The sequence below is a fragment of the Esox lucius genome, chromosome 17 (assembly GCF_011004845.1).
Source record: "Esox lucius isolate fEsoLuc1 chromosome 17, fEsoLuc1.pri, whole genome shotgun sequence".
In the NCBI taxonomy this organism is placed as follows: domain Eukaryota; kingdom Metazoa; phylum Chordata; class Actinopteri; order Esociformes; family Esocidae; genus Esox; species Esox lucius.
Genome location: NC_047585.1, coordinates 21,292,558 through 21,318,567, shown reverse-complemented (window position 1 = coordinate 21,318,567; position 26,010 = coordinate 21,292,558). Strand labels below are relative to the sequence as shown.

The 26,010-nt window shown below is 42.7% G+C and overlaps 1 protein-coding gene across 4 annotated transcripts in view; it reads right to left on the bottom strand.

Moving 5' to 3' along the window:
* Nucleotides 1–26,010, bottom strand: part of fhit (fragile histidine triad diadenosine triphosphatase) — a 343,560-nt gene that overhangs the window by 281,451 nt on the left and 36,099 nt on the right. The window lies entirely within an intron of this gene.

Below are 26,010 nucleotides of genomic sequence, written 5' to 3'. Positions count from 1 at the left end.
GACAAAATGACTCAGCTTATGAGTGATTAGAATACATACTTGCCTGATTTAAGGGTCTAAAAGAAGATAAGAGGAATACAAGGTGGGAAATATAAAAGGAATATAGAAATAAAGGTTCTAATGGATGAGAAACAAGCGAAGCACCAACTGATGCACCTAAAGATGGGGGCAAAGCAGAGAATGTAGGCCTTGAGATCACTTGGCCTTCGTCTTGCTTCCTATCCCTAACTCACCTGAGGCTGTGTTTTGTTGACCACCCGTGGCTAGTGCCTAGTCTTTATGGATTGACCTTCCTCAATCACTAGACGCTAATTGCAATCTCGGAGACAATCAGAGAATAGCAGAAGAAGCTGCTAGTAAAATTCAGCAAGAAAGTTGTGATCAACAGACAATCTTTTGCATAGCATATGACTAAACCTTTTTCATGTCTGTTTTAATGCTCAATCAAAACATCAGGCCAGTAACTAATCACTGCGATAGCATGTTCTTTTGTTTCCACATTTGTAACCACAAGTATCCTAAGTTTGAATCTATTATATATTAGTTTGAACTTTACATAGTGGAAAAACATTTGTGCACAACATTTGTTTTACTTTCCAGTAAATTATCAAGGGTCTTATATGATGATCACAGGTGTGACAAGTACCTTAGTGGATATACATGTAGCCTCCAACCAGTAACCAAAAGGTTTGCTAGATCAAATCCCAAGCGAACAAGGCAGATTTATTTTTGTTGTTCTATCCCTGATCAAGAAAGTGAACCTATACTTGCTCCCAGATCATTGCTGTAAATGAGAATGTGTTCTCATTCACCTGGTAAAAAGGACCAAAAAATTAACTTGATTGATTATCTGAAATGGGTTCTTGGTAGCTTGCTGGGGACTAAGATAAATAGGCCATTTCTTAGAAGCTGACTGGCAAAAACCAGGTCCAAAATGTATATCATTTGGTTGGCTAGTTGCATGCAAAGCGTTTATGGACAGTAAGAATCAGAGGTGAATTGGAGACACAGAGGTGAAGGGACAGGTATTGAACACTGGTCCCCTGTAGGGAGCCAGAGGTGTTGGGACCACGGCTCCTGGTGGAACTGGATTTTGACCCGTTTTAGATTAATTCCAAATAGTCAATGAATCAATGTATCAAATTAATTTAATATATAAGGAGAGTAATTCAATTACCTGACAAGTATAAAAGTTCTCCGGAGATTGAAGATGCAGGCAGCAGGAAAGGTAAATGCAAGAAAGCTTCCTCAAACCCTCGTTCTGGTTATATTCTAAAACTCAAGTTGTGGGGGTTGGTTAACTGACCAAAGGAAAACAAAAGCAGTCCTGTAGAATAGACCCCTTATCCATCCCTGGGGCTCTTCCTATGACACAGGGGTGTTCCATCTCAAGGATCATGCAAGTTAGGCAATTAAAAGCAACACTTTTGTCTCTGCATTTGCTCGTTACAAAAACAACTGTTAACCATGAACATTCAAATGACAGCCTACTAGAATAGAAATTAAGTACATAGGTATACATGCCTATAATAATGAAGAATCACTGAATGTGTAAATAGAAATATAATTGTCATTTTTTGGTTCCTTGACTCCGTACATTTTGGTTTCATATACTGTATGCCTTAAGGAGGGTTCAATAGGTTAAATGGCTTAATAACATTTTTTTACAACCATGGCTCCTTCGAATCCACTCTTACCATCATTCAAATATACTGGGACAATATAGCGATGGCCATGATCAATACCGCAGCAGTTTGGCAAAAAGATTACCTGAGAGACCTCTGTAGTATCAAGTGCCTGTGGGAATTAGATTAATTTTTTCTGTAGATGCTAACCTTTCCATGAATTTTCCTTGATGTAGAAACCACCAAGGAAGCTAATGGCAGACATCTAATGTCCCTGATCAGGGACATGAAGAGCCATCCATTCTAAGATTATCACAATCTGAAAACTAAAGACTGGCAATACACTTCAGTGTTTTTCAAAGGTGAGGTACTTTTGAACCCAGCAGCAATCCTTTCTTCTCAGACACAATTTCCAAAACCAATCAGGCTGTGGAGTGCTTTTACAGAACAATACTACTCACAGGAATAGTGCTTATGGAAGACACCAGGGAACTGATTGAAAATAACTGATACTTCCTAGATTTAGCCCACAAATAAAGTTGGTCATTTTTTTTGTGGGGCTTTCTATACACCAGAATACCAGTGATCCATTAATAATTGTTTTTCTTTTCTTACAATAAAACAGTAATTGAGCATCCTTCAAATTAAAACAAACAACCAACAGATTAATTTTTTTAGATTGTTTTTGGGGATGTCCATCGATATTATATATATATATATATATATATATATATATACATATATATATACACATATACACACACACACACAGAGAGACAGTGTATTAGTTACTATTAAAGTAATATGTAGAAACTATAATTCACTAGTCAAAGTTAGACACTACATCTTGTGGTGTCGCCTGCACTATCAGTGTCTAGCCCCTACAGAGAGAGGGTGCACAGACCAGGAAGGTCCAGGACCATGGAGAGAGCACACCGGGAGAGACCAGGAAGGTCCAGAACCATGGAGAGTGCACACCGCGAGAAACCAGGAAGGTCCAGGACCATGGAGAGTGCACACCGCGAGAGACCAGGAAAGGCCAGGACCATGGAGAGAGCACACCGGGAGAGAGCAGGAAGGTCCAGGACCATGGAGAGAGCACACCGGGAGAGAGCAGGAAGGTCCAGGACCATGGAGAGAGCACAACGGGAGAGAGTAGGAAGGTCCAGGACCATGGAGAGAGCACACCGGGAGAGAGCAGGAAGGTCCAGGACCATGGAGAGAGCACACCGGGAGAGAGTAGGAAGGTCAGGGACCATGGAGAGAGCACACCGGGAGAGAGTAGGAAGGTCCAGGACCATGGAGAGAGCACACCGGGAGAGAGTAGGAAGGTCAGGGACCATGGAGAGAGCACACCGGGAGAGAGTAGGAAGGTCCAGGACCATGGAGAGAGCACACCGGGAGAGAGCATGAAGGTCCAGGACCATGGAGATAGCACTCCGGGAGAGAGCAGGAAGGTTACAGAGCAGACAGAAAGCATGTGCCAGGGGAATGCAGAGAGGTTTGGAACAGGGAAAAAAAGTCACTAAAGTTCTGTTTTTGTAATTACAGACTCCAAACACAACAGACAGATCTGCTCCACCTACTGAAACAAGTACTGCAAGCTAGAAAAGCTGCAGAAGCTACAGGGGAGTACAGGCAGACTGACAGGCTCCAGTCTGGCTCAGTCTTCAATTATATATATAGTTGCACAGGTGATTCTCTTGAAAAAAAGAGAATCACTCAGAGTGTGTCTCAGAGTGTGTTGATACAAGTATAAGATTAGTATTCAGATTTTGTCATGAAAACAAGGTTATGCCAGTTTAGTTTAGAAGTCAGATCTGGGGGCCCTGGAGGCCACAGCTGTAAAATCACTGGCTCACAACAGCGTAATTGTAAGACCAAGATTCAAATACTGCTTGCAGATTAGCCCATTGTCCTGGGGAAGGATATGCAATTGTCCAGCACAGTCCGGGTTTTCAGCAAAGATTGTTGTCTTGCCTGTAGTAAGAACTTGAGCTCAACTGAGGATTGCATCTACCGGTAAGGATTGCATCCACTGTAAATCCTTGTAAGCCTAAGGAATGCGCACTCTAAATGTTGCTTGTCTCCTGCTCCGTTTAAACTTAGGAGGACATGAAGTCTTGGCCCAAAGACTCATTGCTGCCCCTGTCCAAGGTCCTCCTGGCTGTGTTGCAGATCAAGATGATTCCCTGAGAATTCCAGCTGCCAGTCTGCTGACCACCCCACCCCAATAGGTTTTATAGACTCTGGACACAGCCCAGATGCCTTTATTATTACAACTTGTACTCTTAAAATGTTCACCCGGCACAGCCAGAAGAGGACTGGTCACCCCTCCGAGCCTGGTTCTTCTCTAGGTAATTTCAGCCCCTCTTAGGTAGTTTTTCCTAGCCACTGTGCTTCAACACTGTTGTTGCCTACTCCTTGGGGTTTCAGGCTGGGTGTTTTGGAAAACAGCTAAAAAGTGCTTTATAAATACATTTGATTGATTTGATTGATTGCAGTCAATACATTCTGGTTGAGTGAGCTGCCAGATAAAAGCTAGAATGGCACCGGATGTGCTTTGCAGGAAACATATTTCTACATTTATTGCCTCAATTCAGCTGGGAGTTACAGCATTGATACAGGGCCTTGATCAGACATTGAATATTACGAAGTTGGGGAGTAAAAGAACAACAATTGCTTGTGTTATCCAAAAGGTAATTAATATATTGTGAGATGTTTAGAATAAATAATTAGAAGTAATTCTGAAATTTGAAAAAAAATGACAATTTGAAGACAGAAAACATAGTGGTACACCAAAAATCCTGTCTACATTTGATAAAGAGCACATAAAAGTAATTGCTTTAATGCTTTTTCTCTACATGCTTTGACTACAAGGGGTCTTACAAGATATTGTGATATTTGATTATCTTTTAACACAATAACACCCTGAACCATTCCGCAAAGATGATTAAATTCTATTTGGAATGGAGGTCTGTGGAGGGAATACTCACAGTATTACACTGTCCACCTAAGAGTCCCAGCATCAATGTAACTGAAGCTTTGTAGGAACACTTGGGCACGGAAAAGAACAAAAGTCAAAAAAAGAGTTATGGCAAATGCTGCAAGAAGCTTGGAAGAATTTACCACAGGACCCACTCGAAAATAATAACAACAGTCTACCAAAGCGAATTGTTTAGATTCTGCATTCTAAGGGAGGCCATACAAAATACTGATTTGTTTAAAAAAAAAAAAAACATGTTTTGTGACTTTTTATCGTATTGCATTGTAAAATGTTTATTTGAACTACAATGCTACAATATTTTTTTATATATTAATATAAATAAAAACACTAAATGTTCTAAGAAATGTCGTTAAACCATTCTCTCCAGGAGGGGAATCGAATTTGTACCATTTGCAAGCAATTTTATTAAAATGGAACTGAAAGCATTTTAACATCAAATCTCATTCAAATACTGTACACGATCAGCCATAACATTATGACCACCTGCCTAATATTGTGTAGGTCCCCCTTTAGCCGCCAAAACAGTCCTGACCCATCAATAAATGGCCTCCACTAGACCTCTGAAGGTGTGCTATGGTATCTGGCACCAAGACATTAGCAGCAGATCCTTTAAGTAATTTAAGTTGCGAGGTGGGGCCTCCATGGATCGGACTTGTTTGTCTAGCACATCCCACAGATGCTCGATTGGATTGAGATCTGGGGAATTTGGAGACCAAGTCAACACCTTGAACTCGATGTGTTCCTCAAACCATTCCTGAACCATTTTTGCTTCGTGGCAGGACTCATTATCCTGCAGAAAGAGGACAATGCCATCAGGGAATACCGTTGCCATGAAAGGGTGCACATGGTCTGCAACAATACTTAGGTAGGTGGTACATGTCAAAGTAACATCCACATGAATGGCAGGACCTAAGGTTTCCCTGCAGAACATTGCCCAAAGCATCCCACTGCCTCTGTCAGCTCGCCCTGTTCCCATAGTGCATCCTGGTGCCATGTGTTCTCCAGTTAAGCGATGCACACAGTCATCAGACCAGGACACCTTCTCCCAATGCTCTGTGGCCCAGTTCTGATGCTCATGGGCCCATGGATTTTTGGAAGTGGACAGGGTCAGCATCGGCACCCTGACTGGTTGTGCTCCTAACCTCAGCTTGTTACCTGTATAAAAGACACCTGGGAGACAGAAATCTTTCTGATTGAGAGGGGATCAAATACTTATTTAACTCATTAAAATGCAAATCAATTTATAACATTTTTGACGTGTTTTTCTGGATTTATGTTGTTGTTATTCTGTCTCTCATTGTTCAAATAAACCTACCATTAAAATGATAGACTGATTATTTCTTTGTCAGTGGGCAAACGTACAAAATCAGCAGGAGATAAAAAAAATAATTTTCTTCCTCACTGTATTAGTCTACAAAAAAAGCTTCTGATCACATCTCCACTTTCGGCTACATGCAAATACCATTACCACGGAAAATAGCAGTTGAAACAGTGTTGAGCTCAAACAAACCAATGATATCTTAGGAGACATGCAGCTATGATGCACGCAGAAAAAACATGTTAACAAACTGCAAATTGTAGAAAATATGAATAGGATATACATTATACAAATCTCTTTCAATTTTCTAATTATAATTTTGTATCTATTGTAGTCTAATTGTTAACGCTTTCCTACTGAAAATGACAAGAGAAGACAAAGAGAATATCATTTTCACAGTCCAAAATAACGTTGTCGATCTGCATGATCTGCACAATACATGATGCTCACAACATAACAGGGACACGTTATAATGAATTATAAAGTAATTATAAAGAATCGACACATCAAATAGGCCTATCCTTAGCTAATAAGGCACATAATATGTGTACAGAAGTACAAGCAAGCAAGCAAGCAAGTTTATTTATATAGCACAATTCATACATCAAAGTAATTCAATGTGCTTTACAAAGAAAAAGATATGAAAGGACAATAACAAAAACAAATACTCAAATTAAAACATCAAAACAAATTAAAACATCATAAAAATAAAAAAAAATACAATAAGAAAACATATAAAGATAAAAAATTGGATAAAAACATAGGAAGTATAAGGCTCAACAGTGTGGTTAAGTTTAAGTGCTCAGTCATAGGCACGTGAAAAGAGAAGTGTTTTTAACCTGTGCATGCACCCACAGGTCAGTACCAGTAAGAAATTAAATCTATTTTCACCCCTGATCCTCAGATAAGTGACTTGAAAAATCTCTTGCCAGTCACCGAAGTGTTCCTGACAACTTGTTTTATTTAACTGGCGACGCGCAGATCCCAATATATATATATTTTTATTCGATTCAACTTTATTGTCACTGAACAAGTACAAGTACAGTACAATGAAATGCAGTTAGCATCTAAAAAGAAGTGTGAATAGAAGAGGGCAGAAAATGTGCTTTTATTAAGTATAATGTATGTTACAGATGTGACATACAGATGTGCAATGAAGGAAAAGACAGTACAAATGGCAATTCAAAATGCCACTAAACATCCTCTGCAATGTATTGTCAATAAAGTTGCCAACCATATACATTTAGAGATTTAAATGTTTTATAGTATTAGTTAATTATTAAAAACCTTTTGATATTATTTTACTGTAATGGCTTTTTAAATGCACAAGAACAATATTTATGTAATGGAAGAATATCCGATGAGCCGTTTTGAGAGAGAAACCACAGGTGTTAAATGGGAATGTTATTAATCGGGCTAAAATCATAAATCGGGATATTTTTGGCCAGGATAATCGTGGCATGAAATTCTCATATCGCCCCACCCCTAGCAGCTACGCAGCCCCATACGCAACAAACTGTGATGCACTTTGTGTTCTGACACCTTTCTATCAGAACCAGCATTTACTTTTTCAGCCATGTTTGTTACAGCAGCTCGTCTGCTGGACCGGACCAGACCGGCCAGCCTTCGCTCCCCACGTGAATCAATGAGTCTTGGCCACCCATGACCTTGTTGCCGGTTCACCGCTTTTCCTTCCTTGGACCACTTCTGATAGGTACTGACCACTGCAGACCGGGAACACCCCATAGGGGATGTAGTTTTGGAGATGCTCTGACTCAGTCGTCGAGCCATCACAATTTGGCTGTTGTTAAAGTCATTTTTCCTGCATCGAACACATCAACTTTGAGAACAGAATATGCACTTGCTGCCTAATATATCCCACCCACTGACAGGTGGCATGATAACGAGATAAGTGTTATTCACTTCACCTTTCAGTGGTCATAATGTTATGGTTGATCGGTATGTACAAATAAACCACAAACAAAATCTATTTTTTAAATCTGTTTATTAAGCAATCATATAATATTTCATAGAGTTGGTCATTTTCATGGTTAAACACTTTCATAAAAGGTTTTGGAGGATGCAGAATTAAGGCATACTTTAGACAGCTAGTTGATTCATATGATGTACTTGTCTGCATCCTGTCTCCAGCTGTCTGAGGATGTTTGTGCTATCTTTGGTACCATGTTGTGTTATTGTCATGCTGCGTGGCTGCCATATCGTCTTGGTTCCATGTTGTGTTACTATGATGTTATGTTGTGGCGAAGTTGTCATCAATTTGCTGCCATGTTGTGAGGTCTCTTCATGTAGTATTGTGTTGTGCTCGCTCTCCTTCAGTGACTCCACCTGAATGTCTCTCTGCTGGATTACTGACAGAGAGATAATAGGATAATGGCCACAGACTCTCAGTTCAATTATTTCCAATATGAATAATGTTCTTTTGGGCAGAGAACAGGGTCATTACTGTAACTGCACTCACAGTGGGAAAGCAAAGAAATCTGATACGTTCCTCAGTTTCCCAACAAAAGGAGACCAGCTACAGGCTTGTTTTGGAAATTATGCAAGGTAAAGGCTCCCTACCTAAAATAAAAAATAAGATATCTACACCTAAAAGCCAGCTATTTAGTTAACTTCATATGCCGAGTCCTGTTAACTCATAAATACTGAAATGTCTGATGAAATCCTCAACAAAATCCCCATGGTCTAATTGCATGTGGTGGGAGAGGTCATTTTAACTATGGTTTTCTACCAAAAAAGGGAAGAAAAATCCATAGAAAATCTGAATATCAGCTGGAGTTGGAAAAAGCTTTAAGTCATGATTTAAGTGCTTTAGCCATTAATGCATAAACCACATATTTGACAGTGGAGCCAAGTTTAATCCCCTTTCACTTAAAGGTGGAGATTTTAATAACTGCACTTTAAGACAGATTCCTGTTTTACATAATTACTTTGAGTGCTTAAATTTTGTATAAGGGAGGTTTAAACGAAAAATTTGGATTCAATAATGGGAATCAATAGATAAAGGGGAAGCCTTCAGAGATCCATTTTAAATAATGGCACAATACCTGTTAAAATGAACTGCCATAAAGCTGTCAAGCATTCTAATCATATAGTGTAAAGGACGAACTTCCCTCAGACAGAAGAGTTTAAACTTTTCTTTTAGATAAGAACTAGAAGTGACATTATGATTATAACAACTGACTGAAGTAAAAAAAAAAAAAGCCCTTGAAAGTACCCAAATGGGCAGTGTACTGTAGCACATCTAAAACACGTTCACCCACATTGAAGACATGCATCCTTGCTAGTATTTCTCAATAGTTTTAAATGATCGCAGATAAACTGGCTTGATTAAGGATGTGTCTTGTAATAATTTTTTTATGACTTTGGAGAGTAAAACAGTACTATAACTACGTCAACCATTATCATATTACAAGTACAGTTTATTTTAGGATTGCTTTTAATTGTTTACACAACTGAAGTCGGAAGTTTACAAACGCTTAGGATGAAGTCATTGAAACTCATATTTCAACTACTCCACAGACATCATGTTAAAAAACTAGAGTTTTAGCAAGGTGGTTACGACATTTATTTTGTGCATGAAACAAGTAATTTTTCCAAAAACTGCTAACAGACAGATTATTTCACTTATAATTCACTGTATCACAATTCCAGTAGGACAGTGTGACAACTGCGCCCTCTGCTGCTTCACCTCCCCCTGCAGCAGACGGGCTCCAGCGTTCGACGTCACCGGCCTTCTGACACCACCGTCCATCTCATTATGCATTTCACCTGTGTCCTGTTTAGCGCACCTGTTCCTCATCCTCATCCTCCTCATCCCCCCCAGTATATATGTTCCCTCTGCTCCCCCTGTCTTTGTGTGTAATTGTCTCTGTATACCCAAAGAGCTGGGTCACGCTTCGCTCACTTATATTCATTTATCAAACATATTAAAAGACTGTGACCATTACGCTGTTCTCCTGCTCCTCCTTGTTCCGCCTGCGAAGACGTGACAGAATTACACACCTCAATAAAGACGACAAAGGAAATGGAGCCACAAGGAGCCACAGGCGAGGCCGGTGTTGCGGAGGCGGTAAAAGTACATTCAACATTGCTGGCCAGCCTAGGCGCCGCGATGGACACTGTGTTGAAAGCGGTGCAGCGCCTAGAGCTGAGCCAGCGGAACCGGCCGTCTCTCCGCCTCCCCAAGCCACGCCGCCCAGCATGGGAGCGATACACATTCCGCTACCCAGGGACTACGACGGGGCGGCGGACCGCTGCCAGGGTTTCCTGCTGCAACTGGACATCGCGCTCCAGGCGATGCATCCTGCGCCGACCGAAGCCCAGAAGATCTCTTCACTCGTCTCCTGCCTGTCCGGGAAAGCCCTGGAGTGGGCCACCGCCATTTGGAACATCGAGCAGCCCACCCAGGGCAGCTATGCTGAGTTCACCCGCCACTTCCGAGCTGTGTTTGACCATCCGCACGAAGTGAGAGAGGCGGGTGAACGGCTGTTCCACCTACGGCAGGGGACGAGATCGGCGCAGGAGTTCGCTCTGGAGTTCCAGACCCTGGCAGCGGGATCGGGGTGGAACGAGCGGGCTCTGATCGACCACTACCGGTGTAGCCTTCGCGAGGACGTCCGGAGGGAGCTGGCTTGTCGAGACGTGTCCCTCTCCTTCGACCAACTGGTAGACATGTCCATCCGTCTCGACAACCTGCTAGCTGCCCGAAGACGTCCCGGAAGAGGCCCGCCCGTTCCACCCTGCCAACCAGACGCCGCCGTCCCCATGGACCTGGGGGCGGCTGCGCTGTCGGGCAGGGGTCGGGGAGGACAGGTGCGGAGTGCCTCCAAGAGGAGACAAGGCCGTACAACCGCACCGCATCGCACCTCCCTCCCCGAGTCGAGAGGCGACAGGCAGGGCACTTCCGCGTCACCCCAGGTAGCACATGCCCATTCACCACTTACCTCTTCCCTCTCTATGTGCACTGTCCCAGTTACATTCCCCGGCTTTCCGTTGCTTTCCCAGTGTAAGGCGCTGGTAGATTCAGGCGCAGCTGGGAATTTCATGGATATGTCCTTTGCTCTGTGTTCACGCATACCCCTTCAGGTCCTCACTACCCCCCTACCCGTGAGAGCTTTGGACAGCCGGTCACTAGGGTCGGGTTTGGTCACACGATGCACTGCCCCCCTCCTTATGGTTACCGGCGACCGACACAGCGAAACCCTTTCATTCCATGTTATCGACTCACCCACGTTCCCAGTCGTTTTGGGTTTCCCCTGGTTGTCCCTACATGACCCCGTCATCTCCTGGTCCAGTCAGAGTCTTGCGGGGTGGTCGCGGAAGTGCCAAGGTAGGTGTTTGGGTGTTTCCGTTGGCTCAACCTCAGTGGAAAGTCCAGACAGTGCTCCCGTCGGGCCAATTCCCCCCGAATACAGGGACTTGGCTGCGTTTTTTTCCAAGGCTAAGGCCACTGTGTTGCCACCACACCGGCCGGGGGATTGTGCGATAGACCTCGTTGACGGAGCCGCACTCCCAAAGGGTCACGTGTATCCACTGTCCCGCACCGAAACGGAGGCTATGGCCGCGTACGTTAAGGAAGCGCTGGAACAGGGTTACATTAGGCCCTCCAAGTCACAGGTCTCCTCAAGTTTATTATTTGTGAAAAAGAAGGACGGTGGTTTGCGCCCGTGCATCGATTACCGAGCGCTGAACAAGATCACCATTCCGTTCCACTACCCTCTCCCTTTGATCTCTGCGGAGGTGGAGAGGATGCACGGGGCCCGCTTTTTCACTAAATTAGACCTCAGGAGCGCCTATAACCTGGTGCGTATCCGGGAAGGGGACGAGTGGAAAACAGCCTTTAGTACCATGTCCGGCCACTATGAGTATTTAGTGATGCCGTACAGGTTGATGAATGCTCCTTCAGTCTTTCAGTCCTTCATCAACAATGTATTCCGGGACATGTTGTGCGAGGGCGTGGTGGCGTATATCGATGACATCTTGATTTACACTGCCACCCGCGCCGAACATGTCTCATTAGTGCGCAGGGTGCTTGTTAGACTACTGGAGCATGTACTTTCACCTGTACGTGAAAGACGAGAAGTGTCTGTTTTTCCAGTCGTCTGTGTCCTTCCTGGGATATCGCTTTTCCAGCACAGGGGTGGCTATGGAGGAGCCTCACATTGACGCTGTGCGTAATTGGCCGACCCCAACCACGGTAAGGGACGTGCAACGATTCTTAGGCTTCGCAAATTATTACAGGAGGTTTATCCGGGGCTTTAGCCAGGTCGCGGGTCCGATCACCTCCCTTCTGAAGGGGGGAGCGACCCGGTTGCGGTGGGCCGTGGAGGCGGAGCGGGCGTTTGTGGAACTGAAACACCGTTTCACCACCGCTCCGGTCCTGGCCCATCCCGACAGTTCATCGTGGAGGTGGACGCGTCTGACTGTGGGCTCGGTGCCATCCTCTCCCAACGGACGGGGAGTCGTAACACGCTCCGTCCCTGTGCCTTCTTCTCCCAGAAGCTCAGTGCGGCGGAGCGGAACTATGACATAGGTGATCGTGAGCTGCTGGCCGTGGTTCGAGCCTTGTCGGCGTGGCGGCACTGGTTAGAGGGGGCTAAACACCCTTTCCTCGTCTGGACGGACCACCGGAACCTGGAGTACATGCGGGCGGCGAGGAGGCTCGCCAGGCAAGGTGGGCTATGTTCTTCACCCGGTTTGTTTTTACTCTTACTTAGAGGCCGGGGAGTAAGAACGTCGGGGCCGACGCACGGTCCCGCCAGCATGACACGGAGGAGAGGCCAGTGGATGACGCTCCCGTGCTCCCGGAGTCGTGCATCGTGGCACAGGTGGTATGGGAACTGGACGCGGACATCGCTAGAGCGCAGCGTGACGAGCCCTCTCCGCCCACATGCCCTGAGGGCCGTACGTATGTGCCTGGCGTCTGTCTGCGACCGCCTCATCTACTGGGCGCATACATCTCCCTCCTCCGGTCATCCTGGCATCGGGCCAACGGTGCGCGCCCTGGCCGGTAAGTACTGGTGGTCCACTTTAGCCAAGGACGTGAGGGTGTACGTCTCTTCCTGCTCGGTGTGCGCCCAGAGTAAGGCACCCCGGCACCTACCTGTGGGCAAGTTGCACCCCTTGCCCATTCCACAACGACCATGGTCCCATCTGTCGGTTGATTTCTTAACTGATCTTCCCCCTTCCCAGGGCCATACCACCATCCTGGTCGTTGTGGATCGGGTTCTCCAAGTCCTTCCGCCTCTTGCCTCTGCCCGGCCTTCCTACTGCCCTACAGACCGCGGAGGCCCTATTTACACACGTCTTCTGGCACTATGGGGTGCCCGAGGACATTGTGTCTGACCGAGGTCCCCAGTTCACGTCCAGGGTATGGAAAGCTTTCATGCAGCACCTGGGGATCTCGGTCAGCCTGACCTCGGGCTACCATCCCCAGTCCAACGGGCAGGTGGAGCAGGTAAACCAGGAAGTGGGTAGGTTCCTCCGGTCCTACTGCCAGGACCGGCCGGGGGAGTGGGCAGAGTTTCTGCGGCTCGCTGTCCGCCGCCAAAGGGTCTCTGCGGATCGCCACCGCAGGGAGGCCCCGGTGTATCGTCCGGGCGACCGAGTCTGGCTCTCGTCCAGGGACCTGCCCCTCCGCCTGCCCTGCCGGAAGCTGGCCCCGCGGTTTGTGGGGCCCTTTAAAGTCCTGAGGAGAGTCAACGAGGTAACATATCGGTTACGCCTTCCCCCCGACTACCGTATTAACCCCTCGTTCCATGTGTCTCTCCTCAGGCCGGTGGTGGCTGGTCCCCTTCAGGGGTGTGAGGTGCGGGAGGTTCCCCCTCCCCCTCTGGACATCGAGGGGGCCCCGGCCTCCAGTACCTCGTGGAGTGGGAGGGGTACGGCCCGGAGGAGCGGTACCGGTGAAGGACGTCCTGACTCCCGTCCTCGTCCGCAAGTTCCATCAGCGTCGTCCGGATCGCCCTGCTCCGCGTCCCCCGGGTCGGTACTGTGACAACTGCGCCCTCTGCTGCTTCACCTCCCCCTGCAGCAGACGGGCTCCAGCGTTCGACGTCACCGGCCTTCTGACACCACCGTCCATCTCATTATGCATTTCACCTGTGTCCTGTTTAGCGCACCTGTTCCTCATCCTCCCCCCCCCAGTATATACGTTCCCTCTGCTCCCCCTGTCTTTGTGTATAATTGTCTCTGTATACCCAAAGAGCTGGGTCACGCTTCGCTCACTTATATTCATTTATCAAACATATTAAAAGACTGTGACCATTACGCTGTTCTCCTGCTCCTCCTTGTTCTGCCTGCGAAGACGTGACAGACAGAAGTTTATATACACTAACTTCACTGTGCCGTTGAAGAGCTTGGTAAATTCCAGAAAATGATATCGTGGCTTAAGAAGAATCTGATAGGCTAATTGACATAATTTGAGTCAAAAGGAGGTGTACCTTTTGATGTATTTCAAGGCATACCTTCAAACTCAGTGCCTCTTTGCTTGACATCATGGGAAAATCAAAAGAAATAGGTCATGATCTCATAAGAATTGTGGACCTCCACAAGTCTGGTTCTGGTTATAGGAAGCTTAACCGAAATAGTTTGACCCAAGTTTAAAGGCAATGCTATTAAATACTAATTGAGAGTATGTAAACTTCTGACCTACTGAGAATATGACAAAGAAATACAAGTGGAAATCAATAATTCGCTCTACTATTATTCTGACATTTCACATTCTTTAAATAAAAGGTGCTCTAACTGACCTAAGGCAGAAAATTTCTACAAAGATTAAATGTCAGGAATTGTGAACAACAGAGTTTAAATGTTTTTGGGTAAGGTCTACGTAAACGTCCAACTTCAGCTATACGTGCATAGTACTGTGCAAATGTCTTAAGAGAGAAAATATTTTAAGCCATTCTTCTGAGCAGTTTATTCGTTCAAAAATAACACTATATAGAATTGAAGTAAACACAAAGAAACAATAAAATATAAAACTTTGTGTTTATAAAACAAATCAGTAATTTTGTGCGGCCTTTTTTTAAATGTATGACTAAAGCAATTTGCTTTCATAGACTGTTGCGTTGAAAGGAAGTACATTCTTCAAAGCTTCTGGCAGGACTTCCCAACTCTTCTTTTTTTTGTTCTTATCCCTGTCCAAGTGATCCCACACAGGTTCAGTTATGTTGAGGTTAGGGCTGTGAGATATCCACTGCAAGCTACTGTGTGTGTTTCATCTGCAGACTCAATCATCTTTGCAGAGAAATTGGGGTCATTATTCTGATGAAAAAACTTTGTGCAATTCAGTCAAAGATAGTAATTTATTGTAAGACATACTAACAATCAAGGGCGTAGGAGCCCCCAATATTAGAAACGGCTTAAAGTCGTCGTCCCCCCCCCCCCAATAATATTGTTTTGAGTAATACTTTGTAACTTGTCACGTCTCCGTCGCAGCCAATTCCAAGATTCTCATTCATTGTTTCATGACGAGCAGTGTGTGTAGGCTAGCTAAGTGGATTACTGTAGCTATAAGTTTTGTTTTCACAGTATGTACAACGTGTATAAACGTCAGTATATTTTCATAGCTATAGAACGAACAAACGGGATAAAATATAAGCTTTCATCTGGCTAAAAACATAGTTAAGGCATAGTTATCTAGCGGTCTTTATTTTCAAGTTTAATCCAACAAATGTTACAGTAGTTACTAGTAGCTTGCTTGCTAGATAACAGAGTTGTTCCTATGGATGTGCGAAAAAGCAATTTAAAAGGAAGAACTCCTGCTAAAATGATTTGCATAATCTCATTCACCATAGGGTCTACAAGTAACTAGCTAAGTAATGGACGTGTCACTACCAGTCAAGAATGGAGTGTAAGTAGGTTCTTGGTAACAATCTCCACACTACAGCTGGCAATTCTTTTTTCTTCAGTTTAGATGTTTAGAATAATCTAGATACAGCTAAAGTGTGTTCAATATTTTAAGAAGTTGGTTTATGCTATGTATGATCATGGTAGGGAAGTGATAGAAAATGAACAAACAGGCACAAACCAGCAGGTAAATCATTGATAAGTGCCACGCCAAGACAGACTGTTAATCAGTAATCATGTAAATTAATCAGTAATTGAATAGGATCTCTGATAAAAGGACAGCAGCTGAATTTAGGATTGTACTGTATGTGTTTGCTTTTTGCAGAAGAGAGGCTGTGATACCAATAACACTGGTCAAAAAGGTAGCCAGAGCATGGGGGAGAGAGAGAGGCCACAAACCAACAGGTAAGATAGTGAGAAGTATTAATTCAAGGCGATCTTTAAGAGAAGATTGGAATACTTAAAGCTGGACTAACATGCCTGACTGAGATGTTCCCAACATCATTGTAGTATTAGTCATTTTAAAAGATGCACTGTGGTTACATTATCATCTAGCTGAAAAGTCCCACCATGCAAAAATGAACACACAGTATAATTTACCAGTGCTAGTTAGGACAATGGCATGTCCATAAATTGCTTCTTTCTTAAAGTCAAAATGGAATTTTCACACTGAACGCTTGAGTCCTATCAACACCCGCAAGGCCTCGGTACAGGAAGACAACATTATTTGGGATAACTATCTACTTGCTACACACTTTCCAGACATAATGAGTATGCAAACCAGTGTTGTTGCAACAATTATCGCCCCCAGTATTTTCAACCAGACTACCTCCGAGCGAAACTGTCGGTCGCACTGGTCCTATTCACACTTTATTGGTAAGTAATAACAATGCCTTTCTTTAACCAGAGCATGTTTATATCTAACGTAGTCATGGACGAAGAGAATCGAACTAGAAGTGGATTCTAGAAGTGGAAAAACACAGAAATACATATGAAATAGTAGTTTTTGTGAATACATTAACATTCACACTGTAGTCAAATGTGTGTGTCCCAATATCAGAGTCACTCCTATGCCCTTGCTCACAATTGAAATGTGTACTTTGGTGCAAGATGACTGCCAAATACAAACCCTTGATTTCCTTTTGTCCCTCAAGTTTTGAGTGACATATAAATATAAGTTTTGGATAACACAAGAACTCTTCTTACTTTTATTGTAATGTTTATATGTGTTCACTCAATGTTACCGTATTCTATGTAGTGCTTTTACTAATCCAGGCTCTGCTTTTTGCCTTGTTCCTCTCTAGGTTTATTCCTTGTTCCTATGCTTCCTATGAGTTTTTCGTAGCCACTGTGCATCAACCCAGTTGTTGCTTGCTTTTTGTGGATTCAGGGTGATTTTTTGGGGGGGGGGGGGGGTATACAAATGATTTCTCAGGTGTATACACAAATATATTTTATATAATATTTTTCTAAACTAATGAAATTAGATTTTTTGATTTATAATACTCATTACAGTAATGGTTGTTCCAGTTTAATGTCTTGGTACCAGATACCATAGGACACCTGCAAGGGTTTTGTAGAGTCCATGCTTTGGTGGGTCAGCACTGTTTTGGCGGCACATGGAGGACTAACAGCATATTAGGTAGGTGGTCATAATGTTTTGGCTTATCAGTTTATATATCATATGTCAATCAATCAATCAAATGTATTTATTTATAAAGCCCTTTTTACAACAGCAATTGTCACAAAGTGCTTTTACAAAACACCCGGCCTTAAACCCCAAGGAGCAAACAACAGTAGCATAGCATTTCAGTGGCTAGGAAAAACTCCCTAAGAAGGTCAAAATTTAGAAACAAACCTAGAGAGGACCCAGGCTCAGAGGGGTGACCAGTCCTCTTCTGGCTGTGCCGGGTGAACTTATTAAGATTACATATTGTAATAATTAATAAATGCATGTGGGCTGAGTCCAGAGTCAATTTAAATTTAGTCCAGGTCGGAAGCATGACCAGATGGACAAGGACAGGGACAAAACGGGGGAGGGGGGAGGTGTCATAACGGTGGCACCTGTAATCGTCAGGTATCGTCTTGATCTGCAACACAACCAGGAGTACTTTGGACAGGGACAGCAACGGGTCTTTCAAACCTGGTACTCCTCAGGTGTGGGCCAAGACCTTATGTCCTCCTAAGTTAAAACATTTGGAAAATGCATTCCTTAAATCTACAGGGATTTATAGTGGAGAAGGAGAACCGACCCTACTTCGCAGCATAAAAACATAGCAGCGTAAGACCTTGGAGCTGAGACAGGGGGCTCCAGTGACACTGTGGCCCTATCCAAGGGAGGCCCCAGACAGGGCCCAACAGGCAGGAAATCAATCCACCTACATTGCCAAGTGTTAGGCATTCAGGTACCCTATATGTGCATTTGTGTTTTTCCCCTCATGTCGTTTCCCCAGGTGTCCTTTATGGACCCCCACCAACTGCAACCACCCTGAATGAGGGCCGAGTACTGCCAAATTGCACAAGTGCGCAACAGAGAGACAACAACAAGCCAGTGACTCTTCCCCCGAATGGCACTGGAGGGAGGGCGATGAGAGACCACTTGGCAAGACAGCAAGGGTGGACAGTATCAAGCCTTTCTGGTCACCTTCAAGCCCCTGGGCCAGACTACACTTAATCATAGACCATGCTGAATAGATTAGTCTTTAGTAAACACTTGAAAGTTTGCACTGAGTTTACATTTCTAACCTTAGTTGACAAATCATTCCACTGTAGTGGAGCTCTATGAGAGAAAGCCCTGTCTCTGGCTATTTGTTTAGAAATTCTAGGAACAATGAAAAGGCCTCCATCTTGCGATCTAAGGTTTCGTGTAGGTATGTATGGCTATATCATTTCAGCAAGGTAAGTAGGAGCAAGTCCATGTATTGATTTATAGGTTAACAATAAAACCTTAAAATCGGCCCTAACCCTAACAGGCAACCAGTGTAAAGAGGGTAGTACAGGAGTAATGTGTTCCCATTTATTTGTTCTAGTTAGGATTCTAGCAGCCGTGTGCATCACTAATTGAAGTTTATTTATTGATTTATCAGGGTAACCGGAAGGAAGAGCATTGCAGTATTCTAATCTAGTAGTAACAAAAGCATTGATTCGTTTTTCTGCATTCAGTTTTTGATAGAAAGTTTCAGATTTTTGCAATATTTCAAAGATGAAAATAAACATCTCCTGAGATATATTTTATATGTCCAACAAAGGAGAGATCATGGTCACGGGTACTGCCAAAGTTTCTTAAAGTTTTTTGGGATACGACCATGCAGCCGTCGAGGTTCAAAGTGAGATCTGCCAACAATGCTCTTTGTTTATTGGGTCCCAAAACTATCATTTCTGTTTTTCTTGAGTTTAAAAGCAAGAAGTTCTCTGTCATCCACTTCCTAATATCTGAAACGCATGCTTCCAAAGTAACAAATTTTGGGGTTTCCCCATGTTTCGTTGAAATATATAACAGTGTGTCATCAGCATAACAGTGAAAATTGACATTGTGATTCCGGATTACATCACCCAGAGGCAGCATATATAGTGAGAACAATAATGGGCCCAGAACCGAGCCTTCAGGAACACCAAAACATACCTTTGATTTGTCAGAGGATTTGCCATCCACACATACAAACTGATATATTTCAGATAAATAATATTTAAACCAGGCTAGAACATGTCCACGTAGCCCAATATGGGTTTCCAGTCTCTCTAAGAGAAGGGAGTGATCAAAAGTGTCAAAAGCAGCACTATGATCAAGAAGCAACAGGACAGATGCGGAACCTTTGTCTGAGGCCATTAGTTACCTTCATGAATGCAGTCTCAGTACTATGAGGGGGTCTGAAACCGGACTGGAGCATTTCATAAATGTTTTTTGTCTTCAGGAAGGCATTCAGTTTTTGGGAAAGATTTTTGTGAGGAACGAGAGGTTAGATATTGGCCTATAATTGTTTAATGTCTGTATCCAGATAAATTTTTTTTAGAAGAGGCTTCATTTCTGCTATTTTTAGTGAGTTTGGCACACATCCGGAGGAAAGGGAGCAATTTATTATGTTCAACATTGGCTGACCTAGCACAGGAAATAGCTCCTTAAGTAATTTTGTTGGAATCGGGTCTAGTTAATTTGTGGGTTTAGAACTCGTTACAAATTTAGTGAATGTGTCGAGTGATAGGGGATCAAAAAATTCAAGTGTCCCCACTGACACCTGGTCAGGGAGGTTCAGGACATTCTCAGGACAACTGAGATTTTGGGGACTAAAACTACTTAAGGAGTCAGCTATTTGTTTTCTAATGGTGATGATTTTTTCATCAAAGTAGTTCATGTATTCATTACAGCTAATTCATTACCCACTTCACTTTTTTGTTAACTTTGTAACTGTATCGAAGATGAAGTTTTGATAGTTTTTGTTCACCTCAATAAGCTGATCGAGCAGGTGTGAGTGCTTTTCGGTATTGTAGTGTACTGTCTATCCAGACTAGTCTGAATACTTCCAACTTTGTGGAGCGCCAGTTTCGCTCCAATTTTCTGGAGGATGCTTGAGTGCTCTGGTATTGTCTGTCTACCAGGGAGCAAGTTTCTTGTTGCATATTTCTTTTGTCTTTAGTGGTGCAGCCGTATCTAAAGTATTTTGCAGATTTTAGTTTAGATCCTCGATTAGATCGTTTTCGGATTTATTTACTCTGTCGTTGATGAGCGAACTTATCAAGAAATCTATTTGTAGTCCGGGAATTTGTTTTAACGGTAAATGTAATAAGACCGTGATCCGATATTCCAGGATTTTGGGGGTAAATTATTAGATCTACAATATCTATTTCTCGTGACATGACTAAATCTAAGGTATGATTGTGGCAGTGCTTTGGACCTGAGACATGTTGGATAAAACCCATTGAGTCAATTATGGCTTCAAAGGCTTTTTGAAGAGGGTCATTGGACTTTTCCATATGAATATTGAAATCCCCAAAAATGTAATACTATCTGCCATGACTACAAGGTTAGACAAGATGAGAGGCCTCATTTAGGGCAGTTAATTAATCAGGCTTTAGCCATGTTTCACACAAGCCAATAACATGTAGTTTATTATCAGAGATTAATTAATTTACTGCATCTGCCTTTGGAGCAAGGTATCTAACATTTAGGAGTCCCATTTAGAGATGCGAGGTGATACAGTCATTTTTATTTGTGACCGAGGTGAAGGAAGGCTTTATCTTGATAAGGTACTATTAGCACTACCTTGTTTAATTTTTCTCAAACTCCTGTCAATGTTCCTAGATAGAAGAAGAGCACCACTCCAGCAAGGATGGAGTCCGTCGCTCTTCAGTAGATCAGGCCTGGCCCTATTTCTGGGAGAGTTCCAAAAAGAAAGCAAGTTATCTACAAACTCTACCTCCTGCGACGGGCAGAACTCTGTTTTCAGCCAGCAATTGAGTTGCGCAAGTCTGCTGTAGAGCTCGTCACCACCCCTAGCTGGGAGGGGGCCAGAGACAATTACTCGAGGCCGACACATCTTTCTAGCTAGTTTACACGCTGATGCTATGTTCTGCTTCGTAACATCTGACTGTTTCATCCTAACGTCATTGGTGCCAAAGTGAATAACAATATCTCTGTACTCTCTATACTTGCCAGTTCTAGACTTCGCTAGCACCAACCCCAGATTTGCGGCTAAGTCGATGGCTCTGCCCCCCGGTAAACAGTGTATGATCGCCGGCTGATTCTTTAGTCTAATACTGCGGGTAATGCAATCACTGATGACTCAAGTTTTCAGTTTTTCCGGGCCACCGGTAGAAAATGCCTGGGCTTCAGATGCCTTGATTCCGACTCCAGTGGGGAAAACCTCAGTTGGCTCTAGCAGCGAGACAGGTTTAACTGGTCAACGGCATTTCTTCCCAGTGACCAAGAGAAAGTTCTTGCCTAGCGAGATGTGCCAGGGGGCTAACAAAACTGTTGTTGCCTTCTGGTGGTACAGGCACAGTTTTTTCCATTTCTAAACTAACATAATCCTTGCCTGACATCTTTACCTGAAGATGATAGTTCTCCTCCGTGTTGTAGCTACAACAATAACAGTGATAAGGCATGATAATGGTACTTAGCTTCAGGTGTTCAGGGAGGGGTGAGTAGTTCCGTTAATTATGTCCAAATAGAGTCCCGTTGTAGAAAAGTTGGGTAAAAAGTCAACAAATATTAAACTCTGTGAATGCCAACTACCATTTAAACATTTAAAAAACAGAATAGAAAGTTAAAATATTTGATCATTCATCAATATATCTTGTGTCATTCATTGTTCTGAGACATTGATTATGTAAAACAAATAGATTTGACAAATTATATTACTTTGATGGAACCTACTTTAGGGCAAAAGGAAACATCTTATGGCCAAACATTGCCAGCGGGCTGACTTTGGGCAACTCTGGTTTAGCCAGTATTTCCATCAACATTTACCCAGACTGTCATTAAGGTCATTAAGGTTATGAGTGAAACTTAAGAAACTTAAAGCTGAAGAAAATGTGTCTAATTGGACATACACATCAATTACATTGCAAGGCAGCAAAATTGCAGCGCAGACCTACTGTAATAAGCCCCGCCAAACGAGTATCCAAACACAACTGTATTAGGTTAAAACTCTGACATTGAAAGTAAGTCAATTATATTTCACATATTGACACTGTTTAATGTTTTAATGGGTTAAGCTAATAAAGGAGATTGATTATTTTCTGGTTATAGGCAACAATAGTCCAATCACCTCCATCACCATCTGGTTTAGGTTTTGGCCTAACGAATAGCATGGTCTGCAAGAAGGGCCTTTAGCTTGCATCTGCCCTTCATCGAAGTCCTGCATGACTCCAGGGCTAGGAAGCGTGTGGGAAAGATCAGCGCTGACCCCTCCCACCCCAGATCCAAAAATTATCCTCAGGCAGGCTTGAGGCAGACAAGCAGTACAGATGAATCATGATTTAAAAAAATATTATGCCACCTGAACATTTTCTTTCAGTGCTTAGGCCCTCAGCAACTGGCCATCTGTCCCATGGAGACTAATGATAGGATTATGATCACAGCATCAAACCACCTCCAAACTGCAAACTAAGGTGCACTATACTGTGATCAAGTTGTCACTCTCAGCATTAAAATATGCTATGCTGATACTGTATATGTATGTTACATACATCCACCGCATATATCCTTGCTTACCAGTGCAGTCAAGATAACATTGAATATGTTCCACTACAATCTAGATAGCTAGGTACTTTTACTAAGTTAGTAACAATCTAGCTAACATGGGTTTTTGCAAAGCAGCTCTCTCAGGGTGCGTTTCTCCTCAGCTATAGCCAACTGTCAAAAAGAGCTGTTTCTGAGAAAAAATGCTAACAGACTAATATTGAATTACAGTTAGTCTTACTTTTGGGCATTATGTTTGCAACTTCATGAAAAAGTCAGTAACATGTACAGGGAGCATCATTTGACTTCTGAACCTAGACCTCTTATGCAACTGCTCATGAAAAAATGTATTGCAGATGTATTGCAGATGAAAATCGCACAAACATTTTGTCAATCAAATCTATCATAATGTGAATAGGCCTTAAAGGATCTTATGAAATGTAATTTGTCATTGATTAAAAAAAACTACACTATTTTGTTTAAAAGTTCTGTAATGCTTACCAAACCCCTACAATTTTATGAACACAAAGTTCTGAGACATTTGGGACCATATGTTGCAAATGTCCCAAGAACATCCAAAATGTCCTCTGGGACATGACAAATTTAAAGATAACTACATACATCTCCTCTAGAGAACATTCCATTGGAACCATGATTCAGTTCAGTAAAAAATCTCACCTTAACCTTTAAAGGGACCTAATGCGAACGTCCCTGAATATTTTTTGGATGTCACCTGTTTGCTGAATAACGCCTAACTTCTGTCAAAAATGCATTGGTGTTTGGGGTTTCATTTAATCTATCGATCTATCTATACATCTATGTCAACATTTATAATTGGCTAAAGCAAAAGAAAAAAAACATTCCCATAAGGTATTTCTACACAATGGGAACACAATGTTGTTCAGACATTCTCATTAGATTTTAGTCTCCAAAAAGATGCCATATTAACATCTAAAAAAAAAAAGTCTAAAAAGCTTTCAAAATCTATGGAATATGACCAAAAAACTACATTGGGAAAATTAATTATGACAACTGACTGGTGCCCGCTGGGTAACAGCTGGGAAGGTCAGCGTTGTGTCTCCATTCTTGATGGGAACTACCAGACTGTAGCAGTCTTTCACATGCAGCAAATTGGCACATATGTGTCTAACTAAATGAAAGTACATTTGGTTTGAACGTTTTTAGGGTATATCAATTACTATTATAGATTGAACCTAATCCTTTTCATACAATCTAGGAATTAACAAATGGCAAGTTGTGTCAACATAACCTGTTGGAGCAATCAAACAGAACAGTAGTGAATTGAGGCTACTGTCTACAAGGCTATTCCAGAGGGTAAAAAGCCCCCCTAGATTTACAGACATGTGAGTTGCATTAGTCCAGCATATCCGCCAGGGATGAGTAATTACCCAGACATAGCGGAAGGGAAGATGATTAATATTCCCACAGGAGACCAGACCAGAACCACACAGCATCCCCATCATCTCAGAAATAAACATGGGAGACACCCATTCCACAAAGGAAAAAGAAATCTGAAAGATTTAAGCTCCCAACTAGCAGTAGCAGTAGGAGCAGTAATAATAATAATAATAATAATAACAGGAGCAGTATGAAAAACACAAGCAAAACACACAGACAGTATTAACAGCAATGTACTGTACATTTGTGCACTCACTACTGTAAGTGTCTCTGGAAAAACGTGTCCGCTTCATCACTTAAATGCAAATGTAATTAGGTAGCATTGGTAGACACAGAGTTAAATTGATGTTAATTTATAGTATTAGATATCATAAATGCTTTATGAATATTCCAGCTTCTGAAATGGAAAGAGCTTCCCTATCTACTAATTTCCAACACATATAGCAAACAGAGTTTCTTCATACACACATAGGTTAACCAAGGCTGCACATTATTTACAATAAAATGTATAATAATAAACTGCAGCCTGTATGAATCACGCAGTGATGGTGTTCACTCTATCAAGTTTAATTAATGTGTCCAAACCCTAACATACTCCAGTGATGATTTCAGAATAAGGCACTGCCGCATGACAACATGATGCCAGTATGATTAGCAAATGGAATAAATGGGTGACAATTACCCCTGTTACAGTCCGTGCAGTCAACATTACAAGAGCCACAGTAATCAGTGCTATTAAAACAGGTAAATATGTTTCCTATTTTCAAAACCTGTTCTAATGTGCAAACGTGTACGTAAATGACAATGGTCCGTTTGCATCACATTTCTCATGGACTAAAAAGTAAATTGTAATCAGTAGTTTAGTCCTAAGAGTAACAGTCTTGATTTGCCTCATAACTAGCTGCCAGATGTGTTAATTTGCAGGCCAAGAAAAATAAAAGTTTGAGGAAAGTTAAGATCCACTGTTGTAAGGGGCTGAAGTCCAAATCAAACATCTGTTAACTGGGTCTACCACAGTGCAGTAGCTACGCCTGGATCCACCAGAGCTAGTTTAAGAAAAAGCTCCCTCTGGACAGGCAGAAGATTCAACACCAGCTGTGCAGTAGTTAGTACAGACTATAGAGAGTGGTGTGCAGCATTACCAACACACACCATTCAAATGGAGATTTAACTTAATATAGCGGCCACACTATAATACCATTCAATAATACTTTCTAATTTCCGTTATCACCAGCGTCAGATATTCATGGACATTGCTCTCCTTTTTTGCTATGCGATGGAAAAGAGAGCATGTTCTAGTAGAGCCTGTTACTAAGATACAGGGCATTTCTTAGCAGCACTGTCACCAGCACACGCAGCAGCAAATTAAAGTAATTCATAAAAACTGTTAAGTGTTAACTGTTAAGGGGCAGCGCTATAGCATATTATGGTTAACTGGGATACCTTTCCCTGACAGAGGGTTATTACTATGCCATTTGTGGGGAGGAATAACCCCTAAAAATCATTTATTACAACCAGGGTGGAGTAAAGAGATATGTCAGAAGAGCTGTTTAGCTCTTCTATAAAGCTTTTTATGCATGTCTATCAGTTTTAA